The following is a 7013-nucleotide window of genomic DNA, read 5'->3' as shown; positions in this document are numbered from 1 at the left end:
TTTTTCTAGAATTGAAAAAGAGGGAAGGGTGTGACTTTTTAAAAGATTACTGATGTTATTTTTGTAAATGCCCAAATAGTAGATCTGTTCAGATAAGTGTGTCTGATATTTCCATCAGATTTTGGTCAAATTTGATGTCTATGGAGATTCTCAGTCATCCAGGTCCTAGTTGTCCCAAAGATGCTTCAGAGCTGAAGAAGCTTCTTGGATGAGAAGCAAAACATTTTGAAAGAAAAACAAGGAAGTCCAGTTAGGCAAAAGCATCTTTGGGTCAAATTTGATGAGTTCAGTAAACATTTTTGCTCATTACATTCTACGCTGAGTGCAATTTAAAAAGTGATGTCCTGTGGCACTATAAAGGCCAACAGATTTATTATGACATTACCATTTTACAACATGTTATAATGTGATTACTCCTCTGAAGATTATAGTTATATCATGTATTGTCATGTACTTAAATAACGTACTGTGTGTGTGTGTGATATTTCAGAGACATGTATGTGTGTATATTTAAAGCATATTTACTTACAATAAAATTAATTTTAACTAGTTGATAGCTTATGAGTTCATAAATGTTTTAAAACTGTCATTAATCCCTATGATTAGAAAATAATATTTAACATATGAAAACAGCCCTTTCTAGCCATTGGTAGGATTTTTCAATGTTAGCCACCTCAGCTCTCTGTTGATGGTACATTGCACACAAGCTCTTGTCTTGCCATGATACTTCCTCTGCTTGATCTTTTTCCCATGTCGGCTGCTGCCTCAGGCATTCTCTTAGCAGTTCAGCTGTGAATAACATCATACCAATGTACTCCTACATACTACCTAGATCAGTGGTGGCGAACCTATGGCACACGTGCCAGAGGCGGCACTCAGAGCCCTTTCTGTGGGCACACACGCCATTGCCCCAGCCCCGCCTCCCCCACAGCCCCCTCCTCACTAGCAGCCCCCCCTGGAGAGTTGCCCCTGAGCGTGGCCCACGCAGAGCAGCACAGCCAAGAACATGGCAGCCAGGCAGCAGGGACAAGACTCCACCTTCGCGCCCCAACGCGATGCTGCTGCTGGGTATGGGTGGAGGGCGTGGCTGCCCTGGCGCTACAGGGTCACCTGGGTGATCTGCGGCTGGCCGTGGAGGTGGTGGGTGGCCCTGCAAGTGGGCGGGGGTGGAGCAGGGGGCGGAGTGGGGGTGGAGCAGGGGCAGGCGGTGGAGCAGGCGAGCGGGCTGGGGGATGGGGTGGTTTTTGGGCACTCGGTCTCTAAAAGGTTCGACATCACTGATCTAGATGGTAATGTTGTGAGGACTCCATTGGTATATGATAGAACTTTTCCATTGAGACTTGGAAACTGGTCTCAAGGATTGACTATAGCTAGTTTATCCATGACCTCATGTCACATTATCAACTGCTCTGCTGTGTAATAGTGGGGGTGGCAGTGATGTTCAGGTTTCAGATGTTGACTGCATATCCAATTGTTCCATGTCTTCTTGAGTCTGGGATGTAATATGCAGTTGGTCTGTCTCAAGTTAGTCTATATCAAGAGAGCAGCTTCCTCTCTGCTACATTGTCATGTTGGTAAGTAGCTGTTTCTCAATTGGGGTGGATGCTGGGCTTCTGTTTCTTTATAGTTGCTTCATCCGTTTTATATATCCCTATTCATTAGGTCTACTGTTGTAATAGCATTGCATCAATTTGCAGTACTAGTATGCTACATATAGACCAGTGGTGGGATTCAAATATGTGAACAACCAGTTCTCTGTGTGGATGCTGCTTCCGGAAGTCCATTCTGGGCCTGGGCAACAAAAAATAAGCTACCGGTTCTGCCAAAGTGGTGCGAACCAGCTGAATCCCACCACTGATGTAGACACATTCACATACACATTATTTCAAAATTATATAAATTTCTGTTCACTCACACCAACATTGACAGAGCAAGCCATTAGAGTATAAACTGAGTGCAAACCCCACTCCCTATAAGCACTGAATGATGTGACCTAGTTTGGGTAATGAAACATCTGCAAGAAAACAGCCAATTTCAGAAAACACCAAGGACTCCTCATTTCAGCCCTGAGTTACAAATACTCTCCTTTAAATTTCTGTTTGTTACACAGCATTGTTGAACCACTTAGTATTGGTTAATTGGTTCAGACTTTTGAACTTTTCTTGCAGGTTAGTCTTTTCCCCCCCCCCATTTCTGAACAGTGAAAAATAACAGTTTCAGCTCATTCACTTAGCATGTAGCATTTGATAGACTAACAGCAGAAACTACACCAGTGCACCAAATTCCAGAGGAGAGTAAAACTTTTAAGATTGGTGAAGTTGTGTTTGAAATTCTAAGCCCTATCTGGTTATTGAAGCACATGAAAAGAAACTGTATGTGAATGGAAGGTGAGATGACAGATTCATCCCCCTCCACTGCTTCCTTTTTTTAATCAAAAGGGAACATCTGAGGCAGGAAGTTTATATGTTTCTCCACCCCCACCCTTCCAAAGCATTAAAAGAGAATGCAAGGCCAGTGATTTTTTTTTATCTTTTGCACCCAGTTTGCATTGTGCATCTGTGAACAGTCAAAGAGGCGTACGTAGTAGTTAAAAGCAATCCAAAGTTTTCACCCCATAATAGCCTTACAATTAACCAAGCAGATATTATGAATCAGGCCCAGCATTATAAGCCTGGTAGTATAGCAGACTAGAGCAGGGGTCTTCAGACTTGGCCCTTTTATGACTTGTGGACTTTAACTTGCAGAATTCCTCAGCCAGGCATGCTGGCTGAGGAATTCTGGGAGTTGAAGTGCACAAGTCATAAAAGGGCCAGGTTTGAAGACCACTGGACTAGAGCAGTGATGGCGAACCTTTTAGAGACCGAGTGCCCCAAAACTGCCCTGCGCCGCCCCCCGCCAGCCCGCAGGGCCACTCACCGCCTCCACAGCCCACTGCAGATCGCCCAGGCGGCCCAGCAGCGCCATGGTGGCCACGCCCTCCACACTCCACGCATCATCTGTGTGCAACGGAGTGTGAGGGCGGAGTCTTGTCCCTGCTGCCTGGCTGCCATGTGCTTGGCTGTGCTGCTCCACATGGTCCACGCCTGGGGGCGACTCTCCTCCAGGGGGGATGCTGGTGAGGGGGCTGTGGGGGAAGGCGGGGTTGGGGTGATAGCACGTGTGCCCACAGAGAGGGCTCTAAGTGCCACTTCTGGCACGCGTGCCATAGGTTCACCACCACTGGACTAGAGTAACAGTTTTCATCCAAAGATTCTCCTGCATGCTACACTTTAGGAACCACAGTATGCAATGTGCCCATGGATGACAATATAGATCAGTAAGTGAATTATAAAATTGGGATAGATCTTACAGATTATCTATCCCCCTGCTCTGTGCAGGGATCATTCAAGCATCTCTGACAGATGATCATCCGTCCTTTGTTTGAAGACCTCTAGCAAAGGAGAAATGACTACTTCATGACAGTCTGTACTGTAGACTCATACTTACATGTCCAGGAAGTTTCTCCTGACCTCTAGTCTGAACCTGCTTCCTGATATTTTTAACCCACTATTCTCTGGAGCAGCAAAGGTCACTCTCCTATCCAGAACTGGAATCCTCCCTGTCCTGGGCAGAATGTGCAAATATTAGGGGTTTGAAGACCAAGAGAAACCCTGACAAGGAACAGCAGCCCTCACTTCAAGAGAAGAGATTAAGCCATGAAAAGCTATACCAGTGTTTCTCAACCTTGACAATTTTAAGGCATGTGGACTTCAACTCCCAGAATTCCACAGCCAGCAATGCTGGCTGTGGAATTCTGGGAGTTGAAGTCCACATGCCTTAAAATTGTCAAGGTTGAGAAACACTGAGCTATACTGACTAGATCGAGTCTACCAGGGAAGTCCCAAAACAGAGCATTTAACGTGGGCAGATCACCATTCATTTTCATCTTCTTTTACCATTAGACTTTGTCTCTTGCTGCTGATCCACCCACCCACCCCTCTTTCAAACGTCTGCAGCCAGTACTACCTAGAAGCACACATCTTCTCGACTTTTAAAAGGATGAAAATCGGCGCAGACCTTGTTCTTAAGGCGATACAAAATAACAGCGCTGGAAGGGATTTTCCAACTTGAGGCTCTTCTAGTCCAACCGATCCTCCCTCTTACTTGAGCGTGAGCCACAAGTTCATTCATTCCCAGCTAGACTTAGGCTCCTGCCAGCTTGGACAAACGCGGCAAAAAAAATAAACATAATTTTTTTTAAAAAAATCGCCAAAACAGCCAGCTTAACCTCTATGAGCTTCCGTTCAATTTACAACCGGGATGGAAACAGCATACCCTAGTAATCTCTGATAATAAAGCCGAAGCGCTCCCTTCGCCAGTCACGCTCGGGGTTCTTGTTCATTAACCCTAATGGGGAACACGTGTTTCCCGTCTTGACCACAGCGTCAGCTTGGAAAAAGCCCGAGGGTTTTTTTTTTTGGGGGGGGGGGGACAGAGAGAGGGAAGCCTTGTCTTCAGCTCTTTTCGCCCAGAGAAAAAGCGGGAACGACGGGGAATGGTGGTGGGGGGGACGCTGCTCTACCCAGAGGTTTTGTTCGGCCATCGGTTTCGGGGAAAGCAAAGGCGGAGGGAGTGGGGGGGGGAAGAGGTGAGGGCGTCGTCTTCTTCTTCAACAATTGGGTGTCGCTGGACGAGTGTCGAGTCATAGACCTCTCTTTCTTTCTTCCTCCCCACCTTCCCCCCCCGGGCAGATTTCGAAGGAAGTGACACGTGGCGGTGGGGGGGGGGAGAAGAGAGTGAGAGGTCAGCTGAGTTTTTCATTTTATATATATGTGTGTGAGTGTGTCCGGTGTATATATATATATTTATTTATTTATTTATTTATTTATTATTTAAATTTCTACCCCGCCCTTCTCCCAATGGACTCAGGGCGGCTTACAGCCATTTAAAACAATACATAATACAATCAATACTAAATTTAAAATGTAATTAAAACAAAATATTAATTGGCCATTTCTTTTTAAAATTGTTATATATATATATATATATATATATATATATATATATATATATATATATATTATTAAAATTTATTTTGAAGGAGCCGCCCCGTGGGTGGAGTCTCGCTTTCCCTTCTCCTCTTCTCCTCCCCTCCCCTCCCGCCCCCCGTTGGTTGATTCCAGGCTCAAGCTAAGAAGCGGCGATTGGCGGGCTGCGAGGCTTCTTCGGAGCATCTATGTCAGCGGCGGGGGAGCCCGAGGCACGCGTGGATTTTCTTGCTGTGAGTTGCAGGGAAACTTTCCCCTTTGCACGCCTAGTGTTCGTTTGGGGGCTTTCCTCCACCACCACCTTCACCCCTCTTGCCTGGGCTTGGGATGCCTTTGTAAAAAAGTACGGAAGTATCTAGTTTTTGGAGAGTGGACGGAAGGGCGGGGAGGTGGGGGGGGGAGAGAAAAAATGAGGTTGGGAGGAGGGCCTCGACCGGCAGCCTTGATTTGGGGTCGGGGGGGAAGGACGTGGCCGTGATTTGCGGGTTTCCTCCCCCCCCCCCCCAAAAAAAAGAAGCCCTTCGATTCCGGTTTGCAAAATCTCTCTTTTGGAGGAAAGGGAGTCGAAGCGGACGAAAAGTGCCCGGGGTACCTGCTGCTTCTCTTTTATTTATTTTTTTGGCGTGGTGGTCGTGCAACAGATTTCTCCCCCGTCACCGTTTCCATAGAAACCGCCGAAAATAATAATAATAATAAGGATCGCCGTCGAGATTTTCGTATGAAATCTAATAGGAAGGCCCGTGGGGCATTCGGATGCATATATTTGTGCAAGGCTTCCAGCGGGCGCGCGTTGCTTTCTTTCGCGTCCCCTTCTGGTCTGTCCCCAAGCACTAAGGGGAAGGTGGGGGAGGGAAGGGGTTGCCTAGGAAACAGACGTTTGTGGCACTCTATTTGCAGATGCTCTCCTGAATATGCTTTCACTTTCCGAGGAGGGCACGGATGTTGCCTAAATTAATTAGCAGTTGCTAATTAAATGCAGGCAGGCCTTAGCGAAGGTGTTTAAAAACAAAAGGGGGTGGTGACCCTTGCTACTTAACTATCAGAAGTTGTGCCTTAATAAAAGTGTTTATGTCTCTTGCATCTTACCTTAAGGCTGCTGGCAGGTGCTTGGATGAAATACCACATCTGTTAGCTCTACCACATCTGTTGCAGCTGGAACATTTGGCTATACGGGTGTGCAGAACATTTAGTTTTACAAGGAGAAATCAACCGATGGAAGAGCTGTGCCGGCTTCTAAAGGCTCTTTTTAAGTATGTTCTGCTTGCAGGCAGAACCTGCCCCTTCCGATTGAAGAAGGCATCTGTATGAAAAGCTGTGTTTGTTCCTCAGCTTTGGATAATGCTTTATGATCAGAAGCACTTAACTCCCCCAAGCAGGCAGGAAAGATGCAAACGGCTACTTGCATTGGAGTACAGATGAAGGAAAACAATTACTGGGTTCATACTATGCTTGGCAGCATATTGTGCATCAGTGTGCAAAGTGTATTCTTGGAGAGCTTTTTCAGAATCAGTTACCTAGGTGGTTTGTGTAGATTGGACATTCCAGATTCTAATGTAAACCTAACAAGAAGTGCACAAGTAAACCTAACATACAGCTGAATGTAATACATGTTGCATAGCATTGAAATATGAATGCAATGTAGTGTAATTATTTTGAATGTATTGTACAGAAAAACAAAGTAGAAACTAAACAGATAATAAAAGTAGATTTCTCAATAGGCTTTACTTTCACAAGGTTTTATAATATCACTAAGCTACTCTGGTGTGCTTCATATCCCACTGACAACTAGATATTTTAATAACACGCTATTGAGATGTACTATTCCCATGCACCAGTGGTTAGTTAAACATAAAATACATCTTATTTTATTTGTGATTGAGTCTTCTGCTGAACTGAGCGACTGTGTTTGAACTGGATGTGTATACTTGGTTCACTACAAATCTGAAATGTTTGAGCAACTTTCCTTAAACCAGATACTCTTGAAAT

At 45.3% G+C, this 7013-nt stretch overlaps 1 protein-coding gene across 1 annotated transcript in view; it reads left to right on the top strand.

Annotated features, from left to right (window-relative positions):
* The first annotated feature begins 5162 nt into the window (after positions 1-5162).
* AGPAT4 (1-acylglycerol-3-phosphate O-acyltransferase 4) overlaps positions 5163-7013 on the top strand; it is a 42557-nt gene continuing 40706 nt past the window's right edge. Inside the window, exon 1 of the mRNA XM_015824394.1 lies at positions 5163-5260. The gene's annotated coding sequence lies outside the window, so the exon portion shown is untranslated. The remainder of the gene's footprint in view (positions 5261-7013) is intronic.

The sequence above is a fragment of the Protobothrops mucrosquamatus genome, unplaced genomic scaffold (genome assembly GCF_001527695.2).
Source record: "Protobothrops mucrosquamatus isolate PMUCROS unplaced genomic scaffold, P.Mucros_1.0 scaffold2219, whole genome shotgun sequence".
Lineage (NCBI taxonomy): Eukaryota > Metazoa > Chordata > Lepidosauria > Squamata > Viperidae > Protobothrops > Protobothrops mucrosquamatus.
The sequence above is the reverse complement of the archived record's forward strand: the minus strand, read 5'-3'. Positions and strand labels throughout refer to the sequence as shown.